Genomic DNA, 16,830 nt, shown 5'->3' on the forward strand with positions numbered 1-16,830 from the left:
ATATATATATATATATATATATATATATATATATATATATATATATATATATATATATATATATATATATATATATATATATATATATATATATATATATATATATATATATATATATATATATATATAGGCAATCCAGTATAACGAAGATTTATTTTGTTTTTTCTTTAGTCAGTCAAAATTATCAACGTCCTGAACAAAAAACCGTCCGATATGTTTTTCTTATCTGTCTTTTAAGAGGAAAACACGAGTAAAACGAAGACGAAAAGGAAAGAAAAGGATACCCAGAATAGTATACCTGGAAATTTAACCTTTATTTATTACGGTTTGTAAATTTTCTTCAATGAGCTGGTAATTGGATCAACTATGTATATATATATATATATATATATATATATATATATATATATATATATATATATATATATATATATATATATATATATATATATATATATATATAGTCCAATAGTTAAGAAAAATATTTGTGAGGTAGAGAATTTACAGAGGAAGCCAAATAAAAGAAAAGGAGGTTTAAGGAAGAGGAGAGCGTTTAGATAGTTTATCAATTGCTAAGAAAAATATAACAGCGTTAGAGAAATTTATAAAAGAAAAATGCCTAATAAATAAAGATAGTTTGTATATAGTTTATCCATTTGATAAGAAAAAATATTTCAGAGATAGAGAAATTTACGGAAGAAGCCTAATAAATAAAGGGAGGTTGAAAGAAGAGAATAGCGTTTTAGATAGTATAATAAATAAAATGAGGTTGTATATAGTTAATCAGTTGCTAAGAAAAATATTGCATCGCTAGAGAATATCACAGAAGAAAAAGCCTAATAAATAAAATGAGATTAAAGGAAGAGGATAGAATATATATATATATATATATATATATATATATATATATATATATATATATATATATATATATATATACATATATATATATATATATATATATATATATATATATATATATATATATATATATATATATATATATATATATATATATATATATATATATATATATATATATATATATATATATATATATATATATATATATATATATATATATATATATATATATATATATATATATATATATATATATATCACTATATATATATATGTAATCCAGTATAACGAAGATTTATTTTGTTTTTTCTTTAGTCGGCCAAAATTATTAACGTCCTGAACACAAAAACCGTCCGATATGTTTTTTCTTATCTGTCTTTTTAAGAGGAAAACACGAGTCAAACGAAGAAAAGGAAAGAAAAGGAAAATTACAGGAAGAGTATGTACGTCCGTTTATTTATTATGGTTCTTCTGTAAATTTCACAACCGCAGAAATATTTTCTTAGCAACTATATCAATATTTATTAACTATTTTTTTCATAAATTCTACATATTTTATTATTCAGGATAACTTTATTTATTTATATATATATATATATATATATATATATATATATATATATATTTATATATATATATATATATATATATATATATATATATATATATATATATATATATATATATATATATATATATATATATATAAATGATTGATCCAATGGCTAAGAAAAATATTTGTGAGGTAGAGAAATTTACAGAGGAAGCCAAATAAAGAAAAGGAGTTTTAAGGAAGAAGAGGGCATTTAGATAGTTTATTAGTTGCTAAGAAAAATATTACAGCGTTAGAGAAATTTGTAAAAGAAAAGAGCCTTATAAATAAAGATAGGTTGTATATAGTTTATCAATTTCCTATGAAAAAATATTTCAGAGGTAGAGAAATTTACGGAAGAAGCCTAATAAATAAAGGGAGGTTGAAAGAAGAGAATAGCGTTTTAGATAGTATAATAAATAAAAAGAGGTTGTATATAGTTAATGAGTTGCTAAGAAAAATATTGCATCGCTAGAGAATATCACAGAAGAAAAAGCCTAATAATTAAAATGAGGCTAATATATATATATATATATATATATATATATATATATATATATATATATATATATATATATATATATATATATATATATATATATATATATATATATATATATATATATATATATATATATATATATGTATATATACAGTATAACGAAGATTTATTTTTGTTTTTTTCTTTAGTCCGCTAAGAATTATTAACGTCCTGAACACCAAAACCGTCCGATATGTTTTTTCTTATCTTTTTTTAAGAGGGAAAACACGAGTAAAACGAAGACGAAAAGGAAAGAAAAGGAAAGAATACTGGAATAGTATGTACCTCCCTTTATTTATTACAGTTCTTCTGTAAATTTCTCAACTGCTGAAATATTTTTTCATGCAACTGGATCAACTATATAAATCAGTTATTGCTATCTTGTGGACTCCGGGTAGCGTAGGCGGACTCCTCAAAGTCAGCGTAGGCAAAGTAGAGTAGCTGGTTCTTCCGCAGCGGCCCAGAAATGGCTCTCTCGTAGATCTGCGCCGCCTCCTCGCTGAAGATCTTGCTCGCGTTGACGTCCTGGGAGAAGGAAATATTGACTTTTTATTTATTTATTTATTTTTTTTTACATCAGAGGACACAGCTCAAGGGCAAAAAAAAAAAAAAAAATTGATAAATAAATAAAAAATAAAAAAATAAAAAAAAGCCCGCTGCTCGCCACTCCTATAAGAGATGAAAGTAAAGAGTAGCCAAAAGAGAGGTGTGAACTAAATGGCTTGAAAAAATAATGATAAGTAAAACAATGGCATGTTGTGTATAATAAAATGGCGTATTCTTTGTGTGTGATATAACTGGCTACAAAATAAAAAAGTAAAATAAGAATATGATGTTGTGTGTGTGTGCAATAAATGGCATGAAAAAATAATGATAAATAAAAAGAATGACAAGTTGTGTAAAAAAAATGACTATGTATTTTTAGTGTGTGATATAAATGACTTCAAAATAAATAAATAAAAAGAATATGATGTCTAGTGTATAAAAATAATGATATGAGTTCTTTGTGTGTTCTAAGTCTTAAAAATAAAAACAATATAAAAAAGAGGTTAAAGAAGTTCATGGATGGTGAGGTTATGTGGGGTTAGGTTTGCAGGAGCTGCCTTGTACAGACCTACCAACATATGCAAACACCGTACGTTCTTATGTTTTTATAGCGATCCAAAGGCTTTGTTAACTCCTTGACTGCGATTTTCCTATAAGAAGACATCACCAAGCTACAGAAATGAAACAAAAAGTGTCTGTTACAATTCAATGACTTAAAATGTAAAGTCCTGCACCTTGGAAGGGGATATCCAGCACACCAATACCACATGGGAAACACTCCACTATCCACCACAGAGGCAGAGAAAGACCTGGGAGGATATGTTACCAGGCTACCAGTGAAGGCCAAATCGACGCCAATCGCAGCGGACGGGTTAAATATTACTAACTTCAGAACAAAAATACTAGTGGATAGTTACTTACCCCCTTTTCCGAGAGCAGCTTTGAGGACTCTTGCAGGAACAGGGCGGCCTCGTACCAGATGTCAGGGTGGTGGGAGAGGCAGAGGAGGCACTGCTAGTAAGCGAAGCGCACCCTCTTGGTAACTAGCGTCTGGTCGCCAGTGCTAGAAGGGGGGTTGTCCTTCTCCCACCTGATGTAGCGCTTCAGATCTCAACCTGGACAGGGAGAGAGGAGGAGTGAGTGAGTGAGTGCTGAGAAGCTTTCTCTCTCTCTCTCACAAAAAGAAAGAAAACAAAGAAGAAAAGAAAAAATGAAAAGAAGAAAAGCATAAAGAAAAATGAATATCTAATAGTAATAATAATCTTAATCTGATAAAATGAATGACGAGACATAATGAAAATAATAGAAAAACACAAAATGACGTAAATACAAATCAAGAAATATGAATGACGATGAAAACCATAAAATAAATAAATAAATACAATAAAAATCCTCTCTCTCTCACCTGTTTAATTCTCCGGTAGGCCGAGGCGCGACACTGGGCAGGTGACGGTTTAACCTCGCCTCCGCCTCCAGCTCCTTGCCGACCCTCCGTGCGTTCATGGTCCCGCCTCGCCTCAATATTCATCTTCTCGGCGATAATCGGTTAATATTCTTCTCAAACTCCAAGTAGTCGCCAACAGGCTGTTCGAGACAGCCATGGGGTGGCGATACCACGTTGATAAACCTGTGGGTGTGCCAAGTTAGTAAGTTGTAGGTGTGTCATAACTGAAATGACCTACAGAAGAGTGGCTTGAGTCTTGTAATTTAACCAGAATCTTTTTTTACAGTAATGGAGTCAGTTCAAGGACAAAACAACAACAGCAACAAGAAAAGTCCACTAGATGTTGCTCCAAATGAAAGAGAGGTCAATCGAATGGAAGTGTGTCTTGAATCTCTCCTTGTGAATGAGTGTCAATGAGGCAGGAGGAAATACATACAAAGGAAGGAGGTAGGTTACATCTAAGGATACGGCTCAAAAAAAAAAAAAAAAAAAAAAAAAAGCCTGCTGCTCGCTGCTCCCACAAAAGTAAAAGTAGCCAAAAGAGAGGTCAATTTCGGGGTAGAGGTGTCTTGATACACTCTTCTTAAAGTAGTCTCTCTCTCTCTCTCTCTCTCTCTCTCTCTCTCTCTCTCACCCCCCTCCCCCACCCCCGTTTCGACTCTTGTTATAATAATGAGAATAGTAAAGGTGTGTGTGTGTGTGTGTGTGTGTGTGTGTTTCTCTCACACTACCTTCGGACTGCCATGATCTTCTGGTTCTCAGCGAGAGCCCACAACCTCAGCATTCTTGAGCAGGTTTATGAGTCGTTCCAGAGCCGTAGGAATTGTAGTCCATTCCGATCTTGTCGATGGCAAACTCACGCCTGGGACAACTTCTCTCTGTGTTAGGATAGACAGATAGTGTGATAGATAGAAAGATAGTGAGGGTAGGGAATAGTGTGACATAAGGAGAGAGAGATAGAGATAGAGTGAGAGATAGTGTGAGGATAGGTGATAGAATGAGAGATAGAGATAGTGAGATAAAGAGAGAGAGAGAGAGAGAGAGATAGAGAGAGAGATAAAGGGCAAGTTAAATTAAGGTCCTCTCTCTCTCTCTCTCTCTCTCTCTCTCTCTCTCAAAAAAAAAAAAAAAAAAAAAAACATGGACAAAAAAGAACAAGAAAAAAAGGAGAAAATTGCTAACTTAAAAAAAATATATATAAACAAATACAAATAATTAACAAATAAAATACGGTCCAATTAATGATAAGCCAGACCAGGTAAGCACATGTCCAGAACAGGTAAGTCAGCCAGGTAACCAGTGGACAGGTGTAAGGGGAGGAGAGGAGGGGGTCATACCTGTAGGGGGGGAGGCTGGACTTGGTTTCCTTGACGTAGGTAACATAGAGGCGCCAGAGGTCGATGTTGAGGACCTTGGTGAGACATCGCTGGAACAACTGGAACACGCAGCAAAAACACAATGAGTAAAGTAAGGTTCGTTTTCTTAAGCATTTCGGGAAGTTGTGGGCTTTTCCAGGGGTGGTTTTGTGACCCTGGTGGTAGTTCGACCCTTCTTCTGTACCGTGAATGCGAAAAAACACTCATTAGAACCCAAATAATCTCCTTTTCGACCTTTGGGGATAGTTGACTCGTATTCTTAAGCATTTTGGGCTTTTCCTGGAGTAGTTTTGTGACCCTGGTGGTGGACTGACCCTTCTTCTGTACCGTGGATGCGAAACAACGCTCATTAGAACCGCTTAATCTCCTTTTCAGCCTTTGGGAATGGTTGATGAGCGAAATGGAAGCATCTGTGAATACCAACACATATTTGACAAGGCTTTCGTAGGAGTTTTATTAGGCCTTTCCAGGGGTAGCAGTTGGACCCTTCTTCTGTACTGTGGATGCGAAAAAACATTCATTAGAACCCGATTAATCTCCTTTTGCCCTATGGAAATTGCTGATGTAAGAGGAGGAAGGTCTGAGGTAACCGACCCAACCACACGCGACAATTAAGGCTTTCGTAGGAGTTTTGAGCATTTCCAGGGGTAATTTTATGACCCTGCTGGTAGACTTGCCCTTCTTCTGTACCATGAAGCTAAACCACATTCATTAGAACCCGATTAATCTTCTTTTGGGCCTTTGAGAATAGTCGAAGTGAGGCGGAAGCGTCACCCTCAAGTGGCTATTCCCGCTGCGCTCTGACGGCCCACGCATGCGCAGATGGGAGGCAACAGTTTTTCACGGGCAACAGTTTTTCTCGCTACAACCCCCTGTCGCTCACTGTATGGCGCGCATCCAACTCTCCGGTCAAGTTTATCAATCGCTGGGACAATAAGGGGTAATATGGGCGCTCTAGAAAGGTGATGCAGGTCTTGGTTTAAAGGCATACTATTGAAATTAACCCGGTAGCTGCGGGGGTCATGTTTCTTGGGTTAGGTTAGGTTAGGTTAGGCCCCTCTCAGCAAAATAATGAGAAAGAATCATCACTCACGCAAACCATTTCATAATATATATCAACGCATATGTGATCAGTTTATGCATCATCTATTTTGGGAGGTTTATATCAAGGCAGAAATTTGGCCCGTACACGGTAAAGCCACAAATTTGGCCCGTCGCTGCTACCGGGTTAATACACAAAGATACATTCTGCCTTTTAATCAATTCGTGATAAATGAGCGGGAAAATTGGTTAGGTGCGCAAACAAAACGCTGAAGAGCAGAGGCTTCCTGGAGTTGTAGTCAGTCCCGACCACAGTTATACATTAATAAATTTTCCAGTGCCGTTATCGTCTAGTATAAAAACGACATTAAGAAGAGTTGTACAAGTAAATAGTATTCAAAGTATTGATTACATTCCTCGCCTATGAGGGGTGATGCTGCCACTATAAAACAGTTGCCTGCGCCATGACGGGCTGGGGTCGACTACCATCCAGGCCCCTCAAGAAAGCCTACCGGTGCTATAGGCTGGCACGTAAAATAAATAAATAAATAAATAAATAAAAAGAAAAAAACACGTAAAAAAGGGGGGTGGGGGGGGGGGAGGGATCAGCACCAACACCTGAGTAAACGACCCGAGAACACTCGCTCCGAACACCTGCGCGCCATTATTTCCCAACATTTGTGGTTTGCTGTCTGGAATAGTTCTGACGATATCCACGTGTAGACAGACAGCTACGGCACGTGTATCAGACGTCATAACCCGGGGGGGTGGGGGGGTCTTTTGAACTGTGTTACGCCTGGGATAATGAGATAGTGGGCGTCAGGAAGCTATTTGTGGGTGTGAGACGCCAGACGCTTCGCTGAACACCAGACGCGCGTGACGTAACCTCTGTCTGTTGTTGTTCCGGGGAAAGGTAAGTGTGGGGATTGCTTCATAGCCCGGGGTGGGGATGTTTTGAACTGTGTTACGCCTGGGATAATGAGATAGTGGGCGTCAGGGAGCGATTTGTGGGTGCGAGACGGACCACACTTCGCTGAACACCCGACGCGCATGACGTAATCCCCGTCTTTTGTTGTTCCCGCGCAGAAGGGTGACTGTGGGGGATTGCGTCATATAGGTGGGTGCAGGCTTTGAGTGGGTGAAACCGCGTATAGCCTCAGTAATACACAGTAACAAGTTTATTTATGCATTGTGGAAATCGAGAAGGGGAATTAAGGGGGGACTTCGAAATCTAAGACGGAATGACGGGGAGGTGACGGGAAGGGAGACTTATTAAAGATGCCCTCAAAAGTGTGATGTCCTTTAGAGGGCGGGAGTGGGGGTTCGAAATCTGAGTGACGGTGTAAAAGGGGTGCTAAAGATGCCCCTAAAAAACGTTACGGGGGATGAGTCCTAAAGATATGCCCCCAAAACGTGACATCTTTGAGGGGCGGAGGTTGATATCTGTGACGGTGTGACGGGAGAGTCCCCAAAAACGACCCCTCAGGTAGGCACATATACTAGTTTAACCAGAGGCGGATCCAGCTCCAGGTAAAGGGGGAGGGGTGAAATACAAGATGGGCGCCATACCATATTACATACACACACACACACACACACACACACACATATATATATATATATATATATATATATATATATATATATATATATATATATATATATATATATATATATATATATATATATGCCTATTGTATAATAATCACATAATATTTGCTTGCATTACAATTAAAGGTTAGATCTGTTAGATGTACATACTAAAAGAATAAAGCAAAATTGTAAAGTAATGCATATGCATAAGTTTTTATTATATCACAATTCTATAGCACACAGTGTAATATTATTATTATAATTATTATTATTATTATAATTATTATTTTTATTATCATTAGTAGTAGTAGCAGTAGTAGTAATAGCAATAGTAATATTATTATTAGTATCATTATAATTAGTAGGCTAATAGTAGTGTTCACAGGAATGATACCCCCCAGATCTCAGTAAATCTATGAAAGGGCGCAATTTATTTCCTAAAGGGGGGGCGCCCCCCCCTGGATCCACCACTGCTTAACCACATAAAAGTAAATCAAAGTAAAGTAAAATAGAGCATGGTAAAATTTGGTTCAGCACAAAAAGAAACGCTCATAATGTAACAGACAACACAGGGCAGTTAATATAATGGCTATCCACTGTATTATCGGGCGCTGGGTTTGATTATAGCGTATCACAGTAAGGAAGGGACAGGCACGTGCGTAGGAGGGACACTCTCTCTCTCTCCTAAAACCCTACCCTGAACACCCTAATCTTTTAATGCATATATTTTAACACTAAACTAATATACGATAAAGAAAAAAATGCAGGGAAGGAAACGGAAACACATTCAACCATAGCCTATAGGACACTTTGCACCCTGGTTAAGGAACGATATTCACTTATTTACGGTATTTATATATTTATTCAGAGGTCTCGTCACTTTTACTCCACTAACAAACCAAATCAGTGTTACGTAGGCTAAAGCGTGAAGGGGGGATGCGTAGATTTGATAACACCTTAGCACTAGACAGCAAGGGTTATATAGAAGGAATATCGTGCTAGTAGTGGTAAATGATCTTGAAGGGGGTCGGGAAGGTGTAGGAAAAAGAGAAAGGAAGATAAACAGTAAAAGAAAGAAAGAGTTGAGTCGAGGACGTAACAAATGGATTAGATAACAACACCTTAGCACTAGACAGCAAGGGTTATGTAGAAGGAATATCGTGTTAGTGGTAAATGATCTTGAAGGGGGTCGGGAAGGAGTAAGAAAAAGAGAAAGGAAGATAAATAGTACAAGAAAGAAAGAGTTGAGTCGAGGACGTAGGAAATGGATTAGGAAACACCTTACCTTAGAACTACACAGCAAGGATTATGTAGAAGGAATATCGTGTTAGTAGTGGTAAATGATCTTGAAGGGGGTCGGGAAGGTGTAGGAAAAAGAGAAAGGAAGATAAACAGTAAAAGAAAGAAGTTGAGTCGAGAGCATAAGGGATCAAGACTATGAATATAAATGTGAAAAAGTAGAAAATGAAGGTCTATAGAATTCTGTTTAGAGCAGAGATACGAAGATAGATAAGAGATAGGAGGCGTGAGGATTAACAAGACGAAGAAGAGTAAGAAATAATAAGTTGATGCGGTAAAAATTTAATGTGAAAGGTTAAGGTTGAAAATATACATGACATTTCCCTAGCCTTCTCTCTCTCTCTCTCTCTCTCTCTCTCTCTCTCTCTCTCTCTCTCTCTCTCTCACGCACACACATTTCCCTTTCCTTCTCTCCCTCTCTTACTCCCATAATTATCGACCAGCCCGGAAAGGAGGATAAATACTTTGTTGGACTGTGCGCCGACTACACTTCAGCCATATCCTTGAACATTTCGAAGCCCAAGTACACATATCTAACAAGGCTTTCGTAGGATTTGTAGAACTTTCCATGGGTAACTTTATGGCCCTGGTAGTAGTCTGACAAAGCTTCTGTAATATGAACGTAAAAAAGATACTCATATGAACGCATTAAACCTCTTTTGTGGCGTGTAAATATAATACTTGGATGAATATTTTGTTGGGCTATGCATCGATTTCCCCGGGGCCATATTTTAAAATTTCAAAGCCCAAGTAGCCTACACATATCTAACAAGGCTTTCGTAGGATTTGTGGGCGTTTCCAATGGGTAACTTTATGGCCCTGGTGGTAGTTTGACAAAGCTTCCGTAATATAAACTTGAAAAAAATAATCATTCAAAGCATTCACACTCTTTTGTGGCGTGTAAATATAACACTTGGATGATTTTTTTGTTGGGCTAAGCATCGACTTCCCCGGGGCCATATTTTAACATTTTCGAAGCCCAAGTAGCCTACACATACCAAGGCTTTCGTGGGATTTGTGGGCGTTTACATGGGTAACGTTATGGCCCTGGTGGTAGTCTGACAAAGCTTCTGTAATTTGAATGTGTAAAGACACTCAAAAGAACGCATTCAACCTCTATTGTGACGTGTAGAATAATTAATGTCGGAGGCGTCTAATACTCATCCCGAACCGCAATCGAACCCCGAGCTTGAGGATTCGTAGCTCAGCGTGCGAAACACCCCGCCACGAAGGGAGTTATAGCTATAGTTATAATCAGTTATGTTTACAAGGCGACGTGTTCATTAATGCTGCTCTAACCCACCGATGCCAGATTATCATACCCAGAGCACAGTATTTACCGGTTTCTGACGCATAACTATTGCCAAAGAACTCCTTAGTTGTATAATCACACTCTGTACTGCCTGGGGGTTGGGATGGCATGCTCCTCCCTTCTCCTTTGTTGTTTTACTTGCAACAATAAACTATCAATCAATCAAGAACATCAGGAATTAACTATTTTAACGATAACTATGAATGAATCTTGTTACTGGGGCACAGGAGGCAGTTTTGGGGTCAGAAATCGGTATATATGAGGCTGAGTACGACAATCTGGGAACGTTGCGAGTCTAACCGAGAGTATATGAAAGGAGAATGATAAAACAAAGGACAGTCATTCGGAAAGGTGTCATGAAACCCCTCTCTGGTTCGTTGGGGATAGTTCATCAGTAACACCATGCTATCGTATTGGTCTTTCGCTAACTGCTCTCCTTCGTTAGTGCTCGGAATAGGTACTAAGCGAGCCTCCACGAGCATAACCATCTGTAGTGCTATGATGCTAGGCTACGTATCTTGATCTCGTCGATAACACCACGAGTTGTTATGCGACCGATCTATCCATCTATATTAGAGGCATACGCTGAAGTGCGCTTGGTAAATTTTGCTACACGATGGACTGTTCTTAGTACTTCTGTTTAAAATGGCTGATCAGTAACACCACACTATACGTATTGGTCTTTCGCTAACTGCTCTCCTTCGTTAGTGCTCGGACTGTTATTAGTACCTCTGTTTAAAATGGCTCTCGTAGAAGTATTGGTGATCCCCGAGGGTGGTTTTAAGAGCAAGGCGGTAGATTAGCACGGTATCTGCGCCATGAACCGGAAAAGTAATCACGAGAACCAGTCTTAACTTCTGTGGCCGTAAATAGTCGTAACAAGTCCGAATCGTTTGAAACATTTTTAGGCTCGCACACACATTTGATAAGACTTTAGTAGACGTTGTAGGTACTGCCATGAGTAGTTTTATGAGCCTTGTGATAGTTTGACGAGGTTTCTGTATCATGACCGTAACAGACCTCACATGAGAACCCGACTGACCTACTTTTTGACCTTTGGAAATATAAGTTATGAAAGAACGTCGGAGAAAACGCGCCTTGTGGTATTTCATGTAGGAGTATACCCTCAGCTACTACCTTGTTTGCTTGTTACCTCTCGTACGCGATACTAAATATTTGCCCAGTGCTCCCCGAATAGGTCACACACAAGGCTTCCCATTGAGGGTCTAAAGTCCTTATTCTTAAACGTATCGGCGCCTCAGTTCGCCTGTTTGAAAAGCCTCTCGTAGAAGTTGCTGAGAGTTTCGTGGACTGATTTGTGAACCAAGTGATAGTTTGATGGTTTTACACGGTCTGCATCTTGAACGGGAAAATTACCCATGAACACCCGGTTAATCTTGTGGCCCGATACGTTTAAGAATATACTAATTGTAGACCCAGGTGGTTACGGCAGTACTCGCGCTAATACGTATTTCGATGGCTTGAAGATACGGGATACGGCTCCACCTCCGGAGCATGTGTTTCAGTCTATACTATTAAGCTATGCGGCTAGTTTGGCTTTTTAACTGCATATTTTGGACGGAATTAGAAGTGTTAAATTTTCACAATGACTATCAAAGAAGCAAAGCAAAACAAGGAGCAATTTTTCGTATATACAAATGTCTTTACTCTGGGTTCATGGCTCCCCCAAAACACTGTACAGAATGTCAAAACACTGTACAGAATGTCAAAACACTGTACAGAATGTAAAGGACACACCTTGCAAGACTTGTGGGAAAAATATCCAGCAACTTAGGAGCCCTACTATGACAAAGTATTTTCATACTTAATTTACAGTTTCTGTAAAGTAAAACAATAATACTGGCTACATGATGTAGCAGTATTGTATATAATGTACTGCATGAAACATCACATTCATGTGGAACACTGATGTCTATGAATACACATACACATGTGCAGGCTTGCTTAGCAACCCATTAATCTTAAAAATACTATATATATATATATATATATATATATATATATATATATATATATATATATATATATATATATATATATATATATATATATATATATATATATATATATATATATACATACACACACACACACACACAGGAGAAATAAGAGCATTTAACAATTTGTTCTGGGCATATGATGCCCTACACACACACACACACACACACACACACACACACACACACACACAAAACCTTAAGATTTAAATGCCAGTGAAACAAGACAAAACAGTGACATATTTATTTCGGCCTAACTGCAGCAGGCCCAGACCCAAAGTGGAATATATATATTTGTATATCTGTATATCTACACTCATATAATTACTGCCTGTGAAGAAATTAAATTTAGTATAGAGTAAAACAACACTAGCAGTGTTGATAGAGAGAATCAGGTTTCCAGTCCAATGATAAAAGAAGTTAACATCTTGTATTTGATGTCCACTGAACTCACTTCCATAATAGCTACATTGTTACATTATGATTTAACACCACACATCCATCCTGCATGTATTGGTCATACACATACATGAACTTTATCCTTCAAATGTAACAAAATTACAGCACAATTCATCCTGTTTGTACCTTTAAGGGTCAGAAAATCCTTAAATCTTTTTCTTAAACAAACATGATTTGAGTCAAATAATAATGCATCACCACATCTGGAGCTGCCTTGTGTAGGCCATTTGGCCTCTTGCAGTCTCCCTATGTTCTCATGTACTTCTAGGCAGAGACTCTTTTCAGGAGGACATTTGGAAACATGAATCTCTCTCAACGCTGCTTGGAAAATAAACTACACAAGTCGACAGGAAATATTTATTATTGGAGTAAAAAAATTGAATGTATGAACGTATAATAAACATACCTTTTCCACCTTTTCAAAATTATAAGACCTCATCTGAAAGGAGGGGAGAAGGATATGATTAGTATGACACAAAATCCAGGGCATATGAAAACAAAGAGATGTATATATTTGACAGATAAAATTACTTAATGAAAACATATTCCTTCATTAATTAGTATCAAATGTCAACACCAAAACCAGAAATGTATTGAAATTAATCACCAATAAAAATTAAAAACATATGCGTCAGAAACATACAGAATATTCACCCAACAATTAAATTCATCATCATAACAAGCACTGAAATACCTACCCTGACATCACAAGAGAATACATTAAATATATAACCTAACACAAGTAACTAATGTAAGCAAAAAAGTTAAAAAATGACATCGGTCGCTTCTCACTTACCTCTTGCTCAATGTACATCTTCCAGAACTTGCCGGTGGTGGGGAAGGTGGTCACAAGGCGCTCGAAGATGCCGCGCGCTGACTCGATGGATCGGTTCTGGGCGTCGCGGATGATGAGACTCCACGCCTCCATGTCGTGGGGGTTGGCCTCCGTCGTGGTCCATGCCCGACGGAGCTTTTCCGTTCCAAATTCCTATGTACCAAAAAGAAGGTTACTGTTAATGGTTGGGGTCCTGTTAAAATTATAACACCACCGACAATAAATGATGATCACGTAAACCTGGTTACAGCAATAAGTAAAAAATTCAAAAATAATATCAAAATAAAAATAGCCATGAAATGTGTACGGGAACCTGTGGGTCCATGAATGACATCAAACCGTGGGTTACTATTGTAGGTTACTCCGCTCCCGGTGACAACAGTGCAGCGCCAAGCATATCACATATTTAAATCATAAAATAATAAACCTGACAAATCCAACCAAACTGAACCTAATCTAGCCTGACCTAACCTAACCAAACCTGACCTAGCCTAACCCAACCCAACCTAACCTAACCTAACCTAGCCTACCTAGGGGCTTCACCGCCTGTGGCCACGCTGGTTCCGACACACATTTCATGGCACTTTTTGCAAGGAGGTATAAAGGTTAGTAGAATACATATGACTACAGAAGAACAGTTGGTCTAGTAGGAGATAAAATATCAACACATTAAAAAAACAATCTTAATTGAGTTGGGTGTGATTCTGGAGGAATAAGTTAAGCTGCTGAAATCAAAGCACTGACACTGTACATACTAACCACTGGAGAGTCGGGTGTAATTCTAGAGCAATAAAATAATCATACTCAAATATAAATATATAAATACATAATGTGCTCAATGAAAAGACTTGCCAGGATTTGGAAGGCCATGGAGGTATATTTAAATGTTGCATTGATCTCTACACTCTTTCCTAAGGTTAACTATGAGGTTTAGAAGTTGGCAAGACATACGTGGCAACAGAAGGGCAGTTAGTAAATTAGAAAACAAGATAATTATCAGCCTTAATGAAAACCCAATCTTTACTTATTCACTTCAAATCATGTATAGAAATTGGTCACTCTTTTCTATGGTATAAATATTAGTAAATAGATATATACGTGGTAACACAAAATAATGTGGTAAAATAAAAAACGAAATATCACTACGTTAATAATAATCTCTGCCTATTTACCCCCAAAACACACATAAACAGTAAAATATCAACCTCTAGACTCATGTGGCATCTGAAAATCCTTCCAACAGCGTAAAAATCATCAAAAACATTAAATTATGTGGCTATGCGGTGGCCATGTGGACGCCAACATACTCCATACCTGTCACCCCACATAGGACCTTCATGGCGGGTGTATCCACATATCCTGGTCATAAAAAGATCCTTGTAGGCTTATTTATACATCCTGGAGTTCCTGTAGGGGTGAATTGCGTTATTTTTGGGGTGCTTACCGGGGCGTCCTCCATCTTCGTGTGTCCAGGTGGGGCCAGGCGTGCCAACTGTACCGCGCCCTGCCTCTCCACGCCTCCATTTTACATTATTTTTTTTAATTTACTAGATTGATTTTGCCTCTTAGTGCCTCTATTTTACTTATCTTTCTTATATCTAAGTGTCTAAACCTCTCAAAACCTTTATTTCTCAAAGCTTCCATTTTACATTAATTTGCTTTCTTCACATTTTACATTATTTTTTTTCACTTTATTTGATTGATTTTGCCTCCTAGTGCCTCTATCTTATTTATCTTACTTCTATACGAGTGCCTAAACCTCCATTTTACATCAATTTGCTTGCATCTTATAACGTACGACGTACACCATTTTACATTATTACTTTGATTTAAACGATTCAGCCTCTCAATATCATTATTTTGCTTTTATCTAAAATGACTCAATCTCTCAAACCCTCCATATTACGTACTTTATTTATACTTTATCTGCAGATCTTTACTCAATCACACTCTACGTCCTGCCTGGGGGTTGGGATGGCATGTTCCTCCCTTCTCCCTTGTTGTTTACCTGCAACAATAAACTATCAATCAATCAATATTTCAATTCAATTCAATTCAATTCGAACGTCGATCTCCATTTTTACATTATTCTTTTACTTTATCTTAATGACTCAACCTCTTATCTCCTCTGCGTTTGCGTATATATATGCTTGGAAACTTTATCAATCAATCGACCAATGGGGCATACGTAGAGGGTCGCGTCGCCTCGCCCACCCTACGACGCAAAGCTGCAGTGTGTTCCTCCGGGGAAGTCTCAATGCAGGATCTCGACTTGCTCAAACCATGAACTCTGTGGGCGTCCCCTTGGCCTCCTCCACTCAATATTATCTATTAAAGAAACAACCTATATACCATGGGCGCTTACCTCCCCTGTCATGGCCAAAAAACTACCCAGCTTAATTAAAATGGCAGCAAATAAGTAATAAAACGTAACTGAAAGACTGATTTGCTTGCTTTTTAATTGTTTATTGCCATTAGCTCAAGAGGCTCTTCATGGCCACAGGGTTTGGACACTCGATCATATATTCCCCGGCATTTTAGGGCAACCGGTATCGCCCTTCCTGCGTTTATTTATGCCTTATATGTTTTTTTATATGTGTTTATGGATGTTATAGTATTTTGATGGCCATTATGTCAGTCCATGTGGTTTCGTGTGCAATTTCTTATCAGCACAAGCAGCGTGGGGGGCATTGAATGCCTTCCTTAATCTTTATCTGTTGTACGTGCTTCCTTCCAAGTATATAATTACTTTTTGCTTCCATCTCCAGCTGGATTTTTAATGTTATCCCTTTTTTCCTTGATCAAATGAGGTGGCCAAGGTCAGTGAGAAGTGTGGGAAGCCTCCGCCGATGCCGCCACTGGAGTTATTGCATTCTTTCTCTGTCTGTTATATCTGACTTCTTTCATATA

General features: G+C 37.6%; 1 pseudogene; it reads right to left on the reverse strand.

Annotated features, from left to right (window-relative positions):
- Positions 1 to 2,363: 2,363 nt before the first annotated feature.
- Positions 2,364 to 15,518, reverse strand: LOC126990821 (cleavage stimulation factor subunit 3-like; annotated as a pseudogene).
- Between the last annotated feature and the right edge of the window lie 1,312 nt (positions 15,519 to 16,830).

The sequence above is a fragment of the Eriocheir sinensis genome, unplaced genomic scaffold, assembly GCF_024679095.1.
Source record: "Eriocheir sinensis breed Jianghai 21 unplaced genomic scaffold, ASM2467909v1 Scaffold205, whole genome shotgun sequence".
Lineage (NCBI taxonomy): Eukaryota > Metazoa > Arthropoda > Malacostraca > Decapoda > Varunidae > Eriocheir > Eriocheir sinensis.